Genomic DNA, 22,942 nt, shown 5'->3' with positions numbered 1-22,942 from the left:
TAGGAGCAGTGCTTTAAGCCCATACCACTAAAGGACTTTCCCCAATGGCATTCTTCTCCAGAAAATTTACTACTGCAGAAAGGAAATACAGCACATATGACAGGGAGCTACTTGCTGTGTACTGTGCTGTTAAATACTTCCGGCACAACTTGGAAGGACACGACTTCATCATTTTCACCGATCATCGACTATTAACCTTCGCTTTTAGAAAAAACTCTGACTCATGTTCTCCTCGTCAGCTTCGACATCTGAATTTCATCGCCCAGTTTAGTACAGATATCAGATATGTCTCTGGTACTGATAATTATGTCGCTGATGCCTTGTCTCGAGTAAACAATATCAACCTCACTACCCCAGATTTCTCTGAAATTGCAAAAGCTCAATTGCATGATGAGGAACTCAAGAACCTAATCTCAAATCCACAAACCTCCCTTCAGTTACAACCGCTGCACATTGATCCAACGCTTAAAATTTACTGTGACATAGAGAACAATAGAATACGTCCCTATATTCCTGTCAATTTTAGACGTGAAGTGTTTAATGCCTTGCACAATTTGGCACATCCTGGAATCCGTGCCACCAAAAAGCTGATCGCAGACAGATTTGTCTGGCCAGCAATGAATCAAGACATCACAGAATGGACTCGTTCATGTATTAGATGTCAACGGTGTAAAGTATCCCGTCAAACTCACAGCCACATTCAACAATTTAACCTTCCAGCAAGACGCTTTGATCATGTGCACTTAGACTTGGTTGGCCCATTGCCTCCTTCAAATGGTTACACTTACCTCCTCACTTGTATTGATCGGTACACAAGATGGCCTGAAGCCATTCCTATTGAAAATATATCCGCTGAAACTGTAGCTCGAGCATTCATCTCCCAGTGGCTTTCAAGGTTTGGCATGCCTACCACCATCACTACTGACCAAGGCCGACAATTTCAATGTCACTTGTTCGCATCCCTCACCTCCCTTCTTGGCATTCGCCATATTCGCACAACACCATACCATCCATCTGGAAATGGGATGGTGGAACGCTTTCACCGATCTCTCAAACAAGGTCTGAAGTGCCACAGTAGCACACACTGGACAGAAGCCTTACCCCTAGTCTTGCTTGGTCTTCGCACAGCATTCAAAGAAGACATTGGTAGCACTTGTGCTGAAATGTTATATGGTGCAACCCTCCGTCTGCCAGGTGAATTCTTTCACCCAGAATCTACTCCAGTTCTCGACCATCCAACATTCCTTCAACGTTTACGTGAGACCATGAGCAATATCTCGCCAACCCCAGCATCTTCGCATAACCAGCCAAGCTATTTTGTACATCCTGCGCTTGAGACATCTTCGCACGTATTCGTGCGCAACGATGCAATCAAGCCAACTTTAACACCTTCATACGATGGTCCATTCAAAGTTGTCAAACGAACACCGAAACATTTCACCATCATCTGCAATGGCAAACAATCAGTGATTGGAATCGATCGTCTCAAACCAGCATTTCTAATGCAAGATCCAACAACTTCCTCATCAACATCACTCCCGGAAGAAAGCTTACATCCCGTTAAAGAGCAACCTAAAACTACCAGATCTGGAAGAAAGGTTAAATTTAACCCAAAGTACTTATAACGTACCGATGGTACTTGGGGGGGAGTACTGTGGCGTTCCGACAGATACTTCAACTTCTATTCATGAGATGGCGCCACGTGTAAAATCCAGTTCTTAATCGGAGCAGCAAAGCGACGTCATTACTCACTCAGACTTCTCGCAAGACAACTGTACGCGACGGTAGCATGAACTGTGTTCCGAGCTCTGTGTTGATCTGTGCAATGTAATTTAAATTGTAATTTAGTACTTAATATATTCTTTTGTTATAGGAGATTGTCTACTCTTATTTTCTTTAATTATATCATGCATTAAGCACACGACCACCAAATATCCATATTGTATTTTGCTAATGGAATGTTGGAAAAACAATATTTAACATAGTTTATTAATCTTTTATCGTGATACAACCACATTTTTAAGAACAAGATTGCAAAGTTTACAATTATACACCTAAATTTATCTCAGTTTTCATTCTGAGATGGAATCCCAGAAAAAATATTGTTAATGATCGACTAGATCAAAGTAGTGATATAGAGAAAGCACACGTGGGATCTTTTCCTTTACTGAATAACATTTGCCAGTCAATTTACAGCAAAATATATATGTCTACATTGCCTACTGTCCATTAAATTAAATATAACCTTTGAATCGCTCTTAATATTATTCTTGTTTTAAAAGTAACTATTGTCAGTTAATTCTATCAGTAACCTTTAGTATGCATTAGGTAGTAAGGAATATACTTTTTAGACACATAAACATTGCTTGGATTATTCTAAATTTTCATTTATATTTTAAAATACACAGTGTCATTTCCATTATCTATTTCTACTTCATTACTTTTTTTTTTAAAAGATGGGGATGATCTAGTGTGACAAATTTCATTTTGAATGTATTTTAAATTTACCATTATTATTTTAAACTACATTTTGCCCCAATATTTATGTTTTTTCTCCCATTAAGGGAAACAAATATAATAATATAAGTTAAAATATAAGTTATTAAATTAAAATTCCTGTGTTTAATTCCATCTTTAACATGAGCCATAAAATATATGGAATTTATATTCTTACCACAGATGTGGTAAGTTATGAACTAATTGGCAACTTTGAAGAGCATTTGCAAACTTGTTGGTGAAATAAGAGAGGGATGTTTGTTTGCATATCTTTAAATTTATTTCAGCGATACATCCACCACCACCTATTGTTTTACATTATTCTTCTTCGATACAAGACATGCACAATTCTAGGCTTTTTTTCACCGTTGTTTTCCCTATAAATCTTTTTAATAAAAAAAAATCAGAAAATTGCAAAATTTTGGCACCAGAATCCTAAAATGAGAAAGGAAAGAGAGGCATGTGATGCCTTTTATGTTGTATGCATGCAGAAAGTAACATCGCCAAAGATTTTACCAGAGACAACAGAAACTGCGGTATGTGGTCCACCCGAATGCTGAAGTACTGAAATTCCCATAGGAGTGATCATAATCTGCAACCACACTGGTGAAAATATCTGGAGAAATGCTGTCTGGGAGAATGCTATGTGTATACTTGGGTTGCCATATAAATGATTTTTAGTGACATGTGTAGCCACATAAATTTTTCTTTGCAGCATGGTTTAGACCATCAATTCTTTTTCACAGCATTCTGGTGAGGTTCAGAAAATTAGAAAGTACCAAAATTCATCATTTTAGAATTATTTTGAGTAAGTTATACACTTTGTGAACTGTGGTGAACAAAAGTTAATAAGCTGTGCTTCCCTCAAACCAATTTCCTTTCTTCCACGTAATGATTTATTTTCATATATCAGAACTTTACTATTGCAATATGCTTTTGGAATTATTATTATTTTAATCTATGAGATTTTTACCTTACCACCAAAGAAAACGCACAGACATCATTGCTGGGAAATAACTACCTCTAAAAATCTGAGATGTATTAGTAATAAATAGGTACCTTTGTCACAATTTGAATTATCATTTTTAAAGCACATTGATACTTAATTATGTTAAAAAAAAAAGCACTATCTTACTTGATCTGGTTTTCCTAAAGCTGGTGAATGAACTCACTAGTTTGACTCATTGATTAAGATAACATAATCTGTATGTATGGCTGTTACAGTTATATTATTCCTCATTTCAGAACTAAGTAGGTGCTACATAGCAAAAAGTTAAAGTAGTTTCTTTTAAAGCGACCATTGTTTCAGCTAACTTTGGTAGAAAAAATAAGCAGCCCTTGGATGCTTTGCCATGTTCAAGTAACCTAACCAAACCCTCGTTAAAACATTATAAGTGACTACAGCTATAGTTGTGCACAGAACTTTGCAAATAGAAGGATAAATAATATAAATTAATTTTTCCAAATGAATCTTAATACATCAACACCATCAAGGCTCACATCCATGGTCTGCATTAAAAAAATGCCATATTATGTCATGCGTTATGCATCCCCATACAGGTCTGAAACCAAGTGTAATCGTACGGTCCATTACATTCCAGTTGCCTTCACGTTTAATGCTCATTGGTGGCCAGGGCAACTTGTATGAGTGCAATGGGCAGCAAGACATAGGAGCGTCAAAATTTTTAGAATTTTGGCAGGAACTGGAAGGCATAATTTGCAAGCAGCAGTTATTCTGTTAGGTGATAAAATATCTAGGGTACTTTTCCGTTTTGCCGGCGCATGCGATAAAGTCGCCAATAATGGAACAACTGATGCCAAATGAAATATCTCCGCTGGTAACCTTTTACGCCTCATTTTCAAAACAAGTCGCAACCATTTCTTATCAGATTGATTGTTTCTTTCAATACTGGCATACAATTACATAGAATATTTACAGAGATAATTAGATTTTATGCCCTAAGACGATTTGCGGTAATTAAGTCAATTAGAATCCAATCACACAGCTCACCCGAAAGCAAAAATGTAGAAACGGCAAAATCAAGAGTTAAATTCATCAATTCTAATGAGAATGCACTAGCGAAATAAAGCACTACGGCTTTACATAATTTCTGAGTAAGCTATTCGTACGAATTGAAATAATTCTTGCATTTAAACTTGTATTCCAAATTTAAATTTAACTTGAAACTAATGTAGATAATTACTTAGAGAATTAGATTTTTGTAGCGTAGTTTGCGTGAGATGAGATCATGTGGAGTCACGTGATACGAACCAGCGAATCAGGTTGTTGAACCATGAAAGCGTTGTAAATTTTTAAATGAATGTCTTTTTACAAATTTACTGTCTTTATTTATTGGCATTTTACAAAATTTTAAACCACATTAAAATGTTTATGCCTTCAAAATTAAAAAATTCTTAGAACTAACATTCGTTAACGTTTTTTATGTCAATATTGTATGTTGTCGCCAACAAATTCTGCTTGGCGAGATTTGCGCCGGCGAAACGGAAAAGTACCATATCTAGCTCTGGCTTCGCTAGCAGCCAAGCAGTAAAGTAGTTGAATACTGATAATTCGACCTGGGTTTACATTCTGGCGAATAGGTTGGCTGCAATGTGTTTTCATAGTTTTCCGCATATATGAAATATGTATAAGCTAATTTCTCTTTGGAAGTACTCCATGAAAGTATCTCTACCCTTAGCCAAGTTACTATACTGTAATCAAATAAATTAAACACCGCCCCAAAAAAACAGCCTCCATGTTTAATGTGCAGTTGAACAGGCACCATTGTTTAGGGCTACTGTAAATGATTTATCAGATTTAAAAATTCTAATATCGAAAATATTATGCATATTATAATGATTGAATCCAAGTAAAGAATGAGAAATTATCCAAATTTTCTTTACGTACAACAAATGTTTTGCTGTGTATGTTATGTGAGCACCAGCTACATTATATACAAAAATACTATGTGAACACCAGGTGCATTTTGTACATAATGTATTAACAGTACATTATGTACAAAAATGCACTCTTTAATGTTTGCCCAATGGAAGACTTCAAATGTGATAGATGATGCAGTATGGAAACTCGTACAAAAAATGTGAAATCAATAGCCATTTGGAAGTGTGCTATGTGAACAATGTTCATAAAATGTATGTAGCATGCGAGGTAATTTTTTAGTTTCTAGTTCATTTCCATAAATTGATTATTGTATGTATACTATTTATGAAAAGGCAGTGTTTTTAAAATCTGATGAATCATTTATTATTACACTGAGGTTTTCGAAGCTCACTGCTGTCTATCTTTAGAGGTTGTCTGGAACTAGTGATCAACAAGGAATGTCTGGCACATAACAGAGAACAACTCCTAAATTCCCACCATTTTTTTATTGATCTATTAATCCCTTGATCTATGATTTCATCAGATCTGTTATCTACTGAATATATCAGGCCTATGATTATAAAAAAACTAACGTACCACAGTCTACCCATGGCTACATCAGCTGAACACTGGTAATAACTGAAATCTACTTTTCTCACATATTCTAGGTTCACATCCAGTATCTGTTTATCTTCATGCAATGGCTGTATGAGGTAGTATACTCCAAGTTTAACTGTTTTTAAACCATGTACTTTAAGTCTAACTGATTTGCTTACACATGTACAGTTAAACCATATATTAAAATTTATTTGTATAATAAATATGGCTTTATCTCCTGTCTTCAATAATGTTATGCTTTTAAGGGCCATCAGTGTTTTAAGATTACAACAGTTATTTATATTAATGTTACCCCCCCCCAAAAAAAAATATTGTTACGAATTTGGTATTTAAAAAGCTAATGTTAGTTCAATTATAAATTAAATGGTTTTATTTCTCGCGCAGTGCAGCGCGTGACGAATATTAAAAGAAAGCTAAGCCGGAAAATTGAAAATACAAGAGCGCGTGCATTAAATAAATAAATATCTCTTTTTGATTTCGAGAAAGTACTGGAAAATTCTAGCGCGTGATTTTAAAATCTTATAAAAGGAGGAAAACATCTCAGTTTGTAGTAGTTGTTTAGTTTGTTGTTGTTTAGAAAACTGCTCTTGTTGATTGTAGCGAATTCGCGGATTAGCGTTCTTTAGCTGTTTTGAATTACGTTCTATTGGACATTTGAGTAGTTAAAAGATAACTACTGCGAGATATTGTAATACTGCATGCTAATTTGAGAAAATTTAAGCATTTTTGTTGTGATAATAATAAATTTTTGTTCATTTTTCATCGGACTTGTGCATTCATTTCATAACGAACCCGTACTACGCAACAATATTAAATCATTGTGGAAATCTACAAATTAGACAAACCTTTTGACTAACGCGTACCATCTAAACAAAAATTGAAAACCTTTAATACCACCACCACTCCTGTACAAAGCTCAAATCACATAAATTTACGAGTGTTAGAAAAAAAACTCAATCAGGATGTTGGGTTTTTTAATTTAATAGTTAAAAATACTTTGCTTCTTTGTATACCACCGGTTGAGAACCCCTAAACTAAAGAAATCTTCCTATGTTGTTTAGATTCATCCACACTTATTCTTCAAATAAATTGGGGAAATTTTTATATTATTGTCTATTAACAGTCAAATGGTAACTGCGTTAAGTAATAATATCAGTAGAACATATTCGCTGTACTGATGATTTTCATACGCTTTCTCAAATGTACACATAACTACTAATAATTTATTCATAGTAAATCATTAATAGAAGATTTTACTCTTTGATGAAACACATTTTACTTAACTTATCTTTTATGCACTTTTGTAATATACATGTTAAACGTCAGTTTACATATTTTCTAATTAATATTTCTTTCATTTAAATCATCATTTCCTAGAAACTGGTATTGCTGTTTGTTATTAATTTTTCATTAAAATGCTTTCATAAGTTTTTTTTCCTTCTCAGAATTTTACTTCATGTGATGAATAAGCATTATTTCCATTAAGTTGGAAAATTTGGATCTAGGAAAATATAAAGTTTGTCCAGTTTTGTCTGACATCATTCTAAATCTCAAAACAAATCTATAGCACATTACTTTAGAGACAATTTTGATTAAAAAATCTGTGCAAAATAACATCAACAAGAGAAGTTATCCTAGCTGTACCTAAGCAAATGTTCTGTGATACATATTTATGTAGGTATAATATATTTATGATATATTTTATTATAAAGATTAAGAGTTTTACTAAACATACGTCACTTAACCTAGCTTCATATTTAAAGACACAAAACATTTGTACACTGATCTCAGGCAGGTCATGGCTGGCTTGGTCTTTCATGTATTTTCTAATCGGAAAAGCAGGTATGAGACAAGTATCATTTAATAGCTTCCATGAGAGCATCTCTCAAGCAAAATACTTGTCAAAATTAATTAATTAGCTTTTAAAGGAACATTAAAAGCATGATGTTATGAAGAAGAGAAAAGTTCCACAAAGCAGAAAAAAAATCTAAAGTACAAATTAGCAGGAAATCCAGCCTTAGTCCTACGAAGCTTTATTATAGCACTAAGTATATTTATCGTTTTAAACTCTAATTCATTTACGCAGAAAAACCATTCTATTAAGAAATTTTATATAACCATCATTAAGAAAAATATATTGTTTTTAATATGTTTTTATATGACTATTTCATTTTAGACAACATATTACTTTATGAAGCCAAATAATAGATATGTAAGACTTAATTGAATATCAATTGTGTAGATCTTTTGAAATTTTAATATATAATTAGGTGCTTTATTAGTGTTGGAAACATGATTTTGTAAGTAATTATTTTCTTCTCAGAAGACATGCTGTATTTTTGTCTTAAATCTGGCTGGTATTTTCTAGAGAAGATAATCTTTTAGAAGACTTTTGCTTACATTTTTGTTTGATTTATCCCTTAGAAAATTTCATGAATATCATGATATTGACTGAGCAATGCTACTAAGGCATTAATTTTATATCATTATGCACAATGGCAAATGGTATGAGAGCGACTAAATGGCTAGTCAATAAGACAGTGATTATTTCTGGTGCTTTTTATTAAACAAGATCTGTAGCTTTCATAAGTATCATAAAATCTGAGATAGAGTTAGTAATTCATCACGAATCAACTTGACTGCTTTATGTAATCTTAAACAATGCCTAAGACCTATCGAAAAGCCACTTTAATAAGGGAGTGTACTAAGTGTCTTTCTAAATTTACAGCTGATATCACTCAAAACAGTTTTATGTATCTTATCATCACATAAATTATGCCATGATGCAAAATATTTTCCCAACATGATGATAATGTAAATCTATCCTCCAGCAATGCACACTTCACATTATCAGATGTACCCCATTAATAGAGAGTTCCTGATTTCAAAGCAGAGAACCACTGTACACATATATAGCGATCCTGTAACTGTCTAGTAGTGGGTGGTTTTACTATACTTCACCTTGTTGTAATGATGCTATTAATTATATCTTCAAAGATATCCCTGCCACTATGATAATGAAAAACTGCAGTTGCTTATGATAGTGTCAAACTTAATTTTTCATCTGTTCAAATATTAATTTGATCCAAGACACTCTGATATTTATTAGTAACAAAGTGTCATGCACATATTATGCGAATATACCAATTATTTTGGCTTTGTATATATTGTTAGTGATTACTTCAGGACAGTTTGGCTATGTTGTAATTGTAAGTCACTTTGTTTTTTATTTGCAATCTACTGGTGGTTGGGAAAAGTATAAAAGAAAATCATCTAATATGAATGTGTTGTCAACTCCATTGATGGCTGCATGAAGTCTTTAGGAGCTATCTACCATACATCAATATTTTTTATACAGAAATATACAATAGTTTTATAAACTATGTAAAGTACTTACTCTTGAAGTCTCTCAGATAACTGTTAATCAATAATACACTAATAGCCATGAAAATTGCTATAGCATGAAGGAAAGCAAATTAAAAAAATATTTGTTGTGCGTAAATAGTATGGCATGAAGACAAAATGATTAAATTTGTAAGCAGCTTGGGGGTTTACATGAGTGCGAAATGAGTCGAAACAATTGCTCCACCTCGCAGCTAAAACGGCCCTTATCCAGTTAGGCACAGAGTAGAACTTCACTTGAATGACAGAAATCGGCATCTCATTCCATTCTGATTCAAGTCTATGCCACACTTCATCAATCATATTAGATGGAGAGGGTTGCTAGTCCAGTCTTCAGCGAACCATGAGCAGGTATTTTCAATGGGTGACAGATCTGGAGACCGTACAGGCCAGGGCAGCAATCAAATACACTGCATACCGAGGAAGGTCAGAACACAATGTGCAAAATGTGGTCTTGAATTATCCTGTTGGAAGATTGCATTTGCAGGCCTCAAAGATAGGGCACAACCCCTGGATGTAAGATGTCACAAATGTACCGATCTGGCATTCAAATTACCATCGATCCAAACTAAAGATGTGTGTGCCATGTGCTCAGTGGCTGCTTATACCATCACATTAGGGTTCCTATGCCGATACTGAATGCAACCAGGCGATGTGCGGTCTCCTTGGAACCTCTAGACACTTACACAACCATCAGAATAATGCACACAGAAACGGGACTTGTCTGAAAAGACGACATTGTGCCCCTCCTATATCCAGCTTTGTTGTTGGACACACCACAGTAGCCATCTCTCTCTGTGCTGCATTGTTAAGGAAAGCTAAAGTAATGGACACTGTGCTGATAGTCCATGCTCATGCAAACGTTGACACACCGTACGAGCAGATACTGGGCATACTGCAAATATGCCCATTTTCTGACTAATGGTCTGTGATGTGGTTTTAAATTTGGAGGGCTGACCTCACAATATGCCTGTCCTTTCGGGTATTAATCATGGGACGGCAATGAGAACCTGCATGCCGTTCAGTATAATCCTCAGCATTCCATACATGCTATATTCGCTTAACAGTGGTTGGATGTCAACTAGTGCAACGGGCGATATCACAGAACGATAATCCACACTCTTTATAGGCAACAATCTTGGCTCTGACCCTTGCTGGTAAGCATTTCTTCTTATTATTCAAGGCATACCATGATATTCTGAGCACATTCCAACCTTGCAAAGTGCTTTCCGAATGACAAATCCACTACACAACTTTTTGAAATTATTAATTCACCATGCCAAACTTTGCCTAGATATACCATAATGACTGTTTCCAAGTTTTTGAATGCTTATTTCTTTCCTGTGATTCACATAAATTAGTATGCAACTGAATACCCACATCCAAAACTGAAACAATGTTTTTTGATACATTACTTGTGACAATGACAAAGTAGTGTTCTAGTTTGCCTTTTTGTACCTTTTTAAAAGACGAACATCATCAGAAGTTGCTCTATATTTTTAAATAATCCAAAACAATATTCTTTTTCAGAATATCGGTTATTACTGCATATATTAACAGTCCTCCATTTTTTAATTTTAGTTCCAGAAAATATTAACATACCAATGAAACATTAAAAGATTAAACTGTTCTTCTGCCAAAAATTTTCAAAAATACAAAACCAATCTTGTTTTATTATAAAATAAATAAAAAATCCCTTCATGCCAAGCTCCAACTCCCTCAAAATTGAATCTCTAATGTTAAATCAAAATTATCTTACATTATATCACAACCTCTGATATTTGAAAATCTAAAGTACAATAATAGATACTTTTTATGCTCCGGTAACGAAATTTCTTTTGCATAATTATATATTTTGTTTGCCGAAATTTGTCTTCCTAGTAAACATATCTTATGCCGTCCAAATAAAATACTTCAAGCGTTATGTCTGAAGAGGTTTGTGTTCTATATTCTTTACCAGCTGTACCTTTTAGTGGTTTATTATTAATTCAGAATTGTATATGCATATAAATCGGCTTGTCACGTGACCAAACAGGTGACGTTTTTTACGTAGCAAGTCGGTCAGCCAATAGTGATTCAGCATTGTCACAGCAGGGGGTACAACGAGTACGTTTTAGGAACATGCACTAGGGCCCATGTCGAACACCACTTAACGACTTGACTTGTGTCGAATGGAAGGAGAGTGACGGCACGCTTTTACTCTGCATCAGAGAAAAGAATGTCTGAAAAAACAAAAGGAAAATATGAAGAATCAAGATGGTAGAATTGGGATATTTCACTTAGCCGCCATCAGTAGACGAAGAAAGATGAAATGAATGAAAATAGACCAGCAATGTGAAAAAAAGGGGGATCAGTAAGGTAGTAGATACTTTAAATAATTAACAAAATGTTAGGTTACCACTTAAAGAATGATGATCTCTCCGACACAAACTATATCCATAACAGTTCACAATACATAAAAATGAATAAATCAAAACGCAGTATCCATTTTTAAACAAAATAATATAATTACTATTAAATTACAATAAAATTGATAATTGATGCATAAATATAAACTAATCTAATAATTGATACATAAAAAAGCATTACTTTATTTAATACCTTTACAATTAAAAAAAATTGTAGCAATTGATTTCTTACTTTTCAGGAAAATTATAAAACGAATTACGTAAAACATTCGAATTATATAGTTTAAATAGTAGCATATATCATTTCATGTTAACGAACGAAGATACCATAAACAAAAAAAATTTAAATGTATTTAACACATTTTGATTATTATTAAGTCCTTTTTATTAACATCTGGGAAGAAAATAACATGGCACTGTGATATTTTTCAACATATTTATCAAATTATATAAAAAATCAATACTTATGCGTGAAACGTGCTGCTAGGAATCTTTTTAGAAAATCTATATAAAATTACTGCAATGACAGACTTTCTTGCAGGAGTCACAGTAGTAGCAGTAACATGGCCGCCGAGGATTCACGGTTTGTTTTATTCTGTTCAGTAGAGGGCGCTGGTTTTAGCAACCTGCTTCCTTTGTAAAACCATGGCCACGGAGTATAAACAAGGAGGGGAAACTGGTATTACAACTTTTCCCAAAAATGGTCCACTTTTGTCGCATTATTTATAGAGGGCGCTGCAATCGTTAGCTATTCTACTTTTCGTAGGATTTGCCATAGGCAGCAATACAGAAAATATTGATTTGATATCAATTTCCATTATGAGTAATTCTTTTAATGCAACCTGCTTCTTCCCTGGATGCAACAGTGGTTATACATCTGTTAGGCAGAAGAATAAAAGCTTGGGAATCAAGAATCCAAGTATATTTAGAGCTCCAAAGGTGAGCAACTTTTATATCATGCCTGATCACAGTCAGACGAATTTATATAACTTTACAGAACGTCTGGATTGCTAGTAAATAAGAGGGTATTTAAAAAGTAATAGACTGGAAATTAGTTAAATATTTCACAGAACTTTAAATTGGAAATTAGTTAAATATTTCACATAACTTATGTGCATTTGCATTTCGTGCATGAAAGCAGGCAATCCTGAGATTTTAAAGTTAAATAAATTTCTGGAATTATGCAAGAATGATGGAATATTTGCCTCTTTATTTCATTTACAGAAAAGAAGATTAACTCATTTCCCCTTCTTTTCCGTTTGAAGTAGGTTTTTATAATGAACACTGTGCTGCTTAAAATTAACTTCACTTGCATGGTTGAGTGAAAACATAACAGCAGATAAGTGTAATGAAAAATTGATTTTCCATGAGATAAATTCAGCATATTAAATAAGTTATGAATATTATAAAATCATGCCACCTAATCACATAATTGAATGGCTGTTAAAAATTAAGATTTAAATCTTGATACACTGCACACTGAGAACCATTATGCACAAGGATTTTAAATTTGAATGTGTAAAACTATTCAAGCGTTAGTGCTGCAATTAAATTTTAATTTGCCATTACTATTTTCAAATTAAATCATTAAATATAATAGATAATCATTAAATATTAAATTTGCATCAAAGTCACGTTAAAAAAATTGCATACAACTAGAGTATTTTAATTTTGTATGTAACTGAATTCTGATATTTATACATACTTGTTGAAATATATTTTACAGGATCCTGTGCTGCTAGACAAATGGAGACATGCAATTCCTCGGGCTCATTTTTTTCACTCATTTCTTGTACTATCATAGAACATTATTACAAGTTATGCAATATGTTAAATTGTTCGAAATTTAATTTTATGTGTCTTTTGTTGATTTCTTGATTGTGTGAGCATAATCATTAGAGTTTAAGGCTTGATCACCCTTAAATATCATTTCGAGATTCAACGACATTGTGCCTAATATATAAGTGCATAAGTGTTTGATTTCAAAATTTCCTGGTATGATGTGATTATAATGGTTTGTATTGTTTTTTCATCCTGTATGTGATTTATCTAATTAAGTGTAACTGGGGATGTATAAAAATTGCATTTTGCTTTATCATAAAAATACTTCATTTACAATTCTGTATTTTGTGTACTTGCAATATGGTATATTCGAAAATTTTATGTACCATATTTATATCATGCACTTATATGTATTTTGCATAAAAAGTTGCTTGTATTGAATTATGGAATATTTTAAAAAGTGGTTCTATGTTTTAATGTTAAAAATTTTGTTTTTGTGTAGTGGTTTTGGTGATACCTAAATGAAAAAATCTTTTTATTTAAAATGTAATCTATGTAATATGTATTTCAGACTGTTAGCTCCATAGCGATTGTCATGATTTTATATGAGGCTGGCACCATGATACCGGAATTTTTATTATGCACATAATTAATTTTTTCTCCTTCCCTCAAAAAGGGGTGAATATCTGATGAGGTCACATTAAATTTATGTCCTTGGAATTATTACAGCCATCTAGAACCAGATAGGGGATTTCATCTGCCGACAATATTTTTGCCAACAGGTTTGTTATAACATGACCAAGCTATGTCATCAGACAACTAATTTCAGTTTAGTTTGTCTGCAAAGTGAAAGAAATATTACGATTGGTTGTTCTCGCGGTGGAATATTTTCATTTTGTTTCTGATCTTCTGCATTGTCTGTACTTTTAATTTTATCAAGAATTCCTTTTTTTTATTTCGCTATTCTAAATTATGATATGAGTGCCCTTTCTAAATTCATTCTGGTCCTTAATGTATTGATGCAAAATTTAATTAAAAAGTCCTTCTTAAGTGTTTTTACCTCTTTTCTCATGTGAAGACTTTATTCGTTTAAAGCTTTTTGTTTTGGCTTTCCAAGTTTTTATCCTATTAACTGAACCCCTCTTTTGATGATGATAAATTTTTAATCTTTGATGATGTGGAGATAAAGGCTTCGTGCTAAGTGCTCCATAAATTAAAATTTTTTGATCCTTTATATTTTCATTGGTTGAAATGTGTAACTGTGCTAGCTTATAAATAGTGGGAATTAGTGAATCTCTTATTCTATTCATTGTTTTTTCGCTTCCCTCTGAATTTCTGCTGCGTGTACTCTTCTTGTTTCAAAATATGTCGTAGTTGGCTTTTTCGTGGTTGGCATTTCTTCGCCCTCTTTTGCAGTTAGCGGAATAACCCTACTACATTATATACCCCTACTACATTATGGTATTAGTACTGGAGATGTTTTATGTACCAAAAAAAAGTGATAACAGCTGCCGTTATTTTCCGAATTTGAGAGACAGCCCTTATACTTTTCTTTCTGGAGTATGTTTGACTTTTTGTCTCCACTTACCGTATGAGAAATATTGAATGTTGTTAACGAAGGCTGTGAAACTACACTCAGTGCAGAGAAATACAATTTTTTTACGTGCCAGGAGGGATTCTACTGTGGCGGACTTCATGCAATCAATATGGAGCAAAGTCTGACGAGAATCGATAAATAAACGATCTTTGAAAATGTATCCAGGACTCTTTTTTTCCTTTTACACAGCTCATTGGACAGCTCACCATGACATGGCAAATACCATGATCCTACCTTGTGTAAGCCACTGTACTACTGAAGTATTCTCTTAATACTACACACACTTCCTATAGCTCACCCTTATGTGTAACAATATAAAACAATACTGCTAAGATTGTTTCGGGATTATTTATATAATTACTGTTACATTTTTATTAAATTTTTGTTATTTAATTGAACTTGTTTCTTTCATTGCGAGTCTTTAATCGTTGAAAAAGAGATATTAAATTGAGAATAAAAAAAGTAAATAATTACTGCAAGAGAAAACAGACTTTAGTTTTATATAGTTAATGATGTTCTTTAAATACTGCAGCAAGCATACATTAGGTATTCTGATATTAAACTGGTAGTTTTGCAACAAATGTAATTAGACTCTATTAGTAAATGATCAGTTCAACAAATGAAAATAAAAAATAGGGGATCTTTTCCAGTAAAACATAACACATGGAAATTTTTTTTTTTTTTCCAAAAAAGCTACATGTACCAATTTGAAACTTAACAGCGAGAAAATATCATATCATTATAACTGTGATAAAATTTTTCTGAACATAAGAAATTCATCTTTTAGGCTATTGAATGGGATGGAATTTTCCTCCTTTGGAAAGAAAAGTGGACATGTACTTTTAAAATAAAAAAGATCTGCATTATATTTTTAGTTAAAATACTGCATTTATTGGTTAGAAGTTAGTTCAAGCAGGACAAAATTAAAGATAGATTGAATTAGTCAATATTTTTTACTCTTTATATTTAATTATGAATAATATAGTTCAGCATAACCAACGGAATTCAAATCCGAATTCTATTTTAAAAACAATTTGAAACATATTTCTCAAATAACAAAGATATGGAAATTTTTAACAGAAAACGATAAAAATATCCAAATCAAAACTGACATAAAAAATTAACTGAGTCATAAAAAAGAATAACTTATTATGATAGTACAGAAAATTTACTGACTGAAGCAAAAAATTCTATAAGCTTCATTAAAATTTCGCCACAGATTATATCAAGCTGTGTATCTAAGCATTTTACAAAATGAGAGACGCGAAGAAACTATTCTAATTAAATTTAACATATATACAGCAAGTATTATTATTAGTAATATGATTATTTTTCTGAGGGGGAGGGACTGAAAAATAATCATTAAATTAATCATTCATAAAAAGTACTACAAGCCTTACAGCATGAAAGCTGTAAATTAATTTTATAATTTGAGGAATAAAATACAATCATTAGTGAGCAGAATATTGTAACGTTGATAATAACGCAATCCATGACATTAAAAACATAAACATTTTTCATTCGGTAGTAAGCTAAAGTGGGGGGAACTGCTGTGCTTAATCACCAGGGTGCCTGGGCGCATAGCCCTACCCCTCATCGAATAACATCATAAAAGTTTCGAATTATGAGAAATATAACTGAATGTGTTAAATAATTAAATGAGCAAGAGTTTAAATTCATAATTGCTAATAGTTAAATACATATTTTTTCCTCAAGTACCTAATTACTAATTCATACATAATTAACTATTTTTTAACAACTATTTCACAGAAGAATACATGTACACACAACAGAAACAAAATACGAAGTGCGACGCCTTAGTGCCACTAGTAAAAACAAAAAGCAATCAGGAGGAAAAAAGAACAATATACAATAAAGAATCTGAGCAACAATTTGCATAACACATATACAAAATTACACATTACTAACATTTAGGATCGCCCTTGGGCGTTTACTGAAATTGGGGTCCCTAGTATCATAACAATAGTTAACAACCACAGGATTGTCCAGAAGTTCCTGTTTATCATAAAATGCCCTAGATAGGCGGCAATAAAAATCACAAAGATCCTCTATTCTTAACTCTTTACGAATTTGGCTATTCCGAATGTACCAGGGGGCATTACATATCATACGCAATACCCCGTTTTGGGCAGCTTGTAACTGCCTTCTCAAACTTTTGCACGAGTATGCCCAGACGGGGCATGCATAACTAAGAATTGGACGCAACATGGTTTTGTAAATGAGCAACTTATTATCAATAGATAGAACACTGTTTCGAGCAATTAAGGGAAAGAGTGAAGCTTTACTAGCTCGAAACTTCCTGAGAATATGTGTAACGTGTGGGTTCCATGTAAGAGATTTACTGAGGATCACCCCAAGATAAGGGACCTGCTTGACCCAGGGAATGTCCACACCATACATTTGCAGGTGAGTCGGGAAATTCTTCTTAGTAGTAAACAGTATGGCATGTGTCTTGTCGACATTCACTTTGACTTTCCATTTGGTCAGCCAAGTCTCTAGCGAGTGGATGTGGTGTTGTAGCTGTTGTATTGCTGAACTAACAAATGCACTTTGCGTAAGGATCGCTGTGTCGTCTGCATACATGGCTAGTGTTGTGTTGTGTGTAGTGGGGATGTCGTTCACGTAAATATTGAATAGGGTAGGGCCCAGAAGGGATCCCTGTGGAACACCAGCCCGTATAGGCCGGTTTGTGGATAATGAACCAGAAACATGAACGACAAAGTGTCTACCGGTTAGGTAGGATTTATGTTTGTGATGTAGCCTGGGAGTCCCAGGTTGTGTAATTTGTATATGAGGGCATCCAGCCATACTCTATCGAAGGCTTTGGCGACATCTAAGAAAAGTCCACTAGTGACACGATGTTGTTGCATCCCACTGCTTATTAAATACTATTTATTAGGTTTTCAAATCTGTCAAACCCAATCAATGGCCTCCTGGCTAAGATATCTGGTTATTGCTATTTCGACTCGTATTCAAACCCAAACAAACGAACTGGTTGAATTTTGTGATTTCCCCTATGTGTAACATGAACATGAGTACGTTTTACTTAGAAAGTCGTCCATGGAGACATTCATTGCCTTCGGCTGATAGATCTCGTTTCCTTTGCCATACTCAAAAAATCTAAAAATTTTTCAAAAACACTAACAGATGCATATAACAAAATAAAGTTAAGTAAATGCATATAAGAAAAAATATTAAGTGAATGCATATAAAAAAACTGAATTAAATGTATATAACGAAAAAAAAATGAGGTAAAAACAAATTTTCAATAATTTTTCAATACAGTAGTTTCTAAATTGCTTGTTTTCAAATTTTATTTCATTTTTTAGTATGTACTAATATACAGTGTATGTGTGCGAAAGTGTGCTTGTTCGGCATATCCATATATATTAATTAAATAAATCTGATTTGAAAATGCATGCACTAACGCGCTATTCTCGTAATTTGAAAAACACTAAAGTATTGTCTGAGAAAAATATTTATAAAGAAAATTAAATTTCGTCTCCTTACTCGGTGCTGTGTAAAAAATTTAAATAAGCTTATTAATTTTTTCTACTTTATTAAAAACAAATTATTTTCTTTTCATCTATATATGAAAAATAACAAAATCTTGCTGTCAGAATGGAAATTCTTAAAAATATGAAATTCGTTTTTTTCGAACAAAAGTTTCTGAGAAATTTCTCTAGTTCAGCAGGTAGTAACAGGACCACTGACTGCTTTGTTTGAAAAACCCGATGAAGTGGATGATTTTACCCCCAAAAGGTTTTCTTTAACAAAGCAGATGCGGTCCAAATGGCTTTTCTGAGAAGCGTTCGTATTTGAATAGCTTGAAGCTTGAAAGCTTGAGTTGGAAGATGTTCCCGAAGTCAGACAGCAATAAAATTTGTTATAGATATTTCTCTCTCTCTCTCTCTGTGAGTTCTTGAAATCTTGGAATGGGTGAAAGTTTATTTTGTTTTACATATATAAGGAAACTGCATGTAAAGCAAAATAATTCAAGGCACCCATTGTATGTTAATCATTGTACGTCCCCTCAGCTCTTCGGTTGGGTATTAAGAAAAGAAATTCCTATACTGCTTTTGTATTACTTGTATAGTGAAAGATTTGAAAAAAAATAGCTTCATATGAAAAGTTTTTCTCCGATGAACGAATACAGCTGAAACATGTTTCTGTCTTCAAGTATATCCACAAAACATGAAATAGTATTGTACTCTTTTGTATTCTATTGCATTTTTATATTACTTCGTGGTAATTTTTTTTATTCTTAAATTTCTCTCTCTCTTTTCTTATAATACACAAGTACTCTTTCAAATATGGCTGACCTATGAACCTAAATTTTTATACTATAAAATTTTATATAAAAATTAGCCGTAATCATTAGACACAGCTTTGTGTATATTATATTCTTGAATACATGCCTGCAATTAATACTAAGAATACTATTAATAAAATTCGTGATATAATTAATAATGAAAATACTGTTTAAGCTAAAAACCGATTTGAATCTTTTTTTCATTATAGGGTAACATGAGCCAAACAATTTTCGTTAGAAATGTACAATTATGCTAACTTGACACATCAGATAGAAAATATTTTATCGTCATCATCGGCTATGATAAAATATTTATACGCTTAAGATTTTGGATTATGATAAAGCACACAGGACCTATTTGTCTAAGGGAAAGGAAGTCCTCAGAGTAGATTTTTTTTTTGTGGGAAACAAACTGTTAATTCACAATCAATTGTACTTATGAAAAACCCCTAAGCCTCCCATGCAGCCGCTAGAATTTACCGGTGCTCAGCTATCTTACCGCTTGGAGACTAGTTGGCTTTCTGAACTTACGCAATATCTATCTGAATTTAAATATTTGCATAAAAAACGAGCAAAATAAAATGACACATTGTAAATAGTACATTTTACTGAAATCAAACTTTCTTTGAAAAAGGAAAATTAATTGTAAGGAATAAGATGGATGCATTTAATTAAACGGCGGGCAATAACAGCGCTGATCATATGTTTCGTATAGGAAATCATTTTCTTCGTGTTATCGTATAACGGAAAATATCCACAGATTATATTTTACAGTTTTTAAGAAGTCATGGGTTATCTGCTTTAAGAGAACACCTTCGTGGGCAATTTTCTAAATAAAATTGGCTTGAATTCATGTTACGCATCGAGAAAATCATAAATACCACAAGCAGCTAAACTGTTCGGTTGTCAACAACAAAATACCAACATCCAGCAATCTTATTCACTCAACTAAAGTGAACTTAAACTAATGTTTGTATATTATTAGTAGTATTAAAATAACGAAAATGTTTATTCTAATAAAAATTTTTGTTTGAATATCCTCCCTAGTAAGGTATTTCCTTTGGTTGGAGATTTGTCAACAATAAATGCTATGTTTAAACAAGACATTTATTTAGAGCATAATGCTTCAAAAATGTATGCTGGGATCCCTAGAAAAAAAAATATCGCCGGAAAATATATCTCCGAAAAAATATTTAATTATTCATATTCTTATGATTAATTATTAAATAATTAATAACTTTTATAATTATTAAATGAAATGCTTATTTATACTTTACCAAATGTACAGCAACACTCTTTCTTTACAAAAATACCATATTAAATAAATTATATTGTAAGCTAATAAGTAACAACACTGCTTCGTTTAATTAAGATACAATAACAAGCCGAACAAACATTAAATTGTTTGTTCAATTAAAAGACATACAACAAAAATCAGCGTTATATTTTCAAATTTTCACAATCTAATTTTCATTATATCTTATCTCGTTCATTTGCGCTTTTGCAGCTGAAGATGATGGTTCGGTAAAACCATCGAAACTAGTCCTGTGAAAATTTGAAAATATAACGCTGATTTTTGTTCTTTGACTTCCAAATTAATTACTTTGTTTGTTATTAATATGTCTCATCCTTCCTATTTCAGATAAAATTTACTAGTGTTTCTTGGACAGGAAAGCAAAATTTTTTAATTTGAATCCATAAATTTATGATACACTGAAAACGGTTTCATGTTATAATTCCCTTTCTGAATATCTTGAATGTATATGAAAAAGTAAAATGCAAATTTAATATTAATATTACCACCCTTAAAAACACCCAAATATTTCGTTTATTACTCTCTTAAAACTACGTAATAATTAAGGAAAAAAGAAATTATTTAAAATAATTATTAGTTGCCTGCAGTTGAAGAATATAGGAAAATGCAGAAGGTTTTAAAGATTTTTAATTAATGACAAAAATACAGAAAATCGGAAATAATAAGAAATGTTTCAGCAATATCTCAGAAGGAATGAAAATTGCACCAGATATTTGTCAGAATATAATTTTAGTGATAGCAGTTTAATCAGTCTGCATTGAAATTCCGGTGATAATCAGTGACATACAGATTTAGGTTACTTAGGTTAAAAATGCGTAATAATTTAAAATTTAACCGGGTAAATTTTAAAACCAATTTATTTGAAAACTATCAGCTTCACTGCGAGCCTTCGTCTGGCATTTAAATGTACCTAAAAAATGGCTGAAGGGAACTCCAAACGTTAAATTTAAAAACTGCGTAGGATTTTACTCTGCAGAACAACTTCATAAAAAAAGTCATTACGTATAACAAAATTACAATGAAATAAGCAATGTCCCTTAATACAAATATTAATTATCCTAATAAATAAATTAACCAAATTCCCTTTGCAAAATCTTAAGAACTCAAATGGTATAAAGGAGGTTAATAACTTTGTTTCCTAAAAAAATCAGTCAAAACTTTTCAATATCTTAAAAACAGTGAAATGAGCAATAAGTAAAATAAAGGAATGCAAAAAAAACAAAAAAATTCTGGAAAGCAAAGTATAATTAATGATATTTTATCTTATGTTTTCAAGGGAAGAAATTACAATGAAATAAGCTATATCCCTTAATACAAATATTAATTATCCTAATTAAAAAATTAACCAACTTTTCGTAGAAGAACAAAAATCATGTAAAACTTTTCAATATCTTATAAACAGTGAAATAAGCAAAAAAATGACATGAAAGCAACTCAAAAAACATAAAATTCCGCGCAGAATTTTACTCCACAGAACAACTTTATCAAAAAAAAAAAAAAAAAAAATCAATAAAAATATATTATATTTATATAAAAATGACAATGAAATATGCCAATCTCTTAAAAACAGTGACATAAGAAATACGATGAAAAATTGTTGCCAAACCCATATTTCTAAAAGAATGAGACTACTCAAAATGATGCGATTTCATCAAAAATCTATCAACAACAATAAGACAGGAAAATTGTTGCCCAAATCACATTTTTAAAGATGTGAGATGCGAGAAATGTACTCGGAAGCTTCATTTAAAGAATCTTTTAAAAATACAAAATATTATCATTTTTCCAAAAATTTTTTTGTAAAAGCATTCGCAAGGATGAAAGTTTAACGTGTCCAAAAATCAAAGAAAAATAATCTGTACATTTTTTAAAATAAACTTTTTTAGAAAAAAATCCCATTGAAAAAGTGTTAAGCTCCCTTTGTTAAATAAATTCGTATTTAATCGATTTATTGAAACACGAAATTTATTTTAAGTTCGTAAAATAGCTAAGTGCCTACGTTTCATGACGATGTGAAAATGGAGTGTGTAGAGTAAAATCTCACTTTCCTATAGCCCATTATGTTTCAAAATGACACGATTTCGTTACAAAACATGAAATAAAAAAAATT

The sequence above is a fragment of the Stegodyphus dumicola genome, chromosome 5 (genome assembly GCF_044657685.1).
Source record: "Stegodyphus dumicola isolate Sdum_Otavi_A_Nest chromosome 5, ASM4465768v1".
Taxonomy (NCBI): Eukaryota; Metazoa; Arthropoda; class Arachnida; order Araneae; family Eresidae; genus Stegodyphus; species Stegodyphus dumicola.
Note: the sequence above shows the minus strand (reverse complement) of the source record.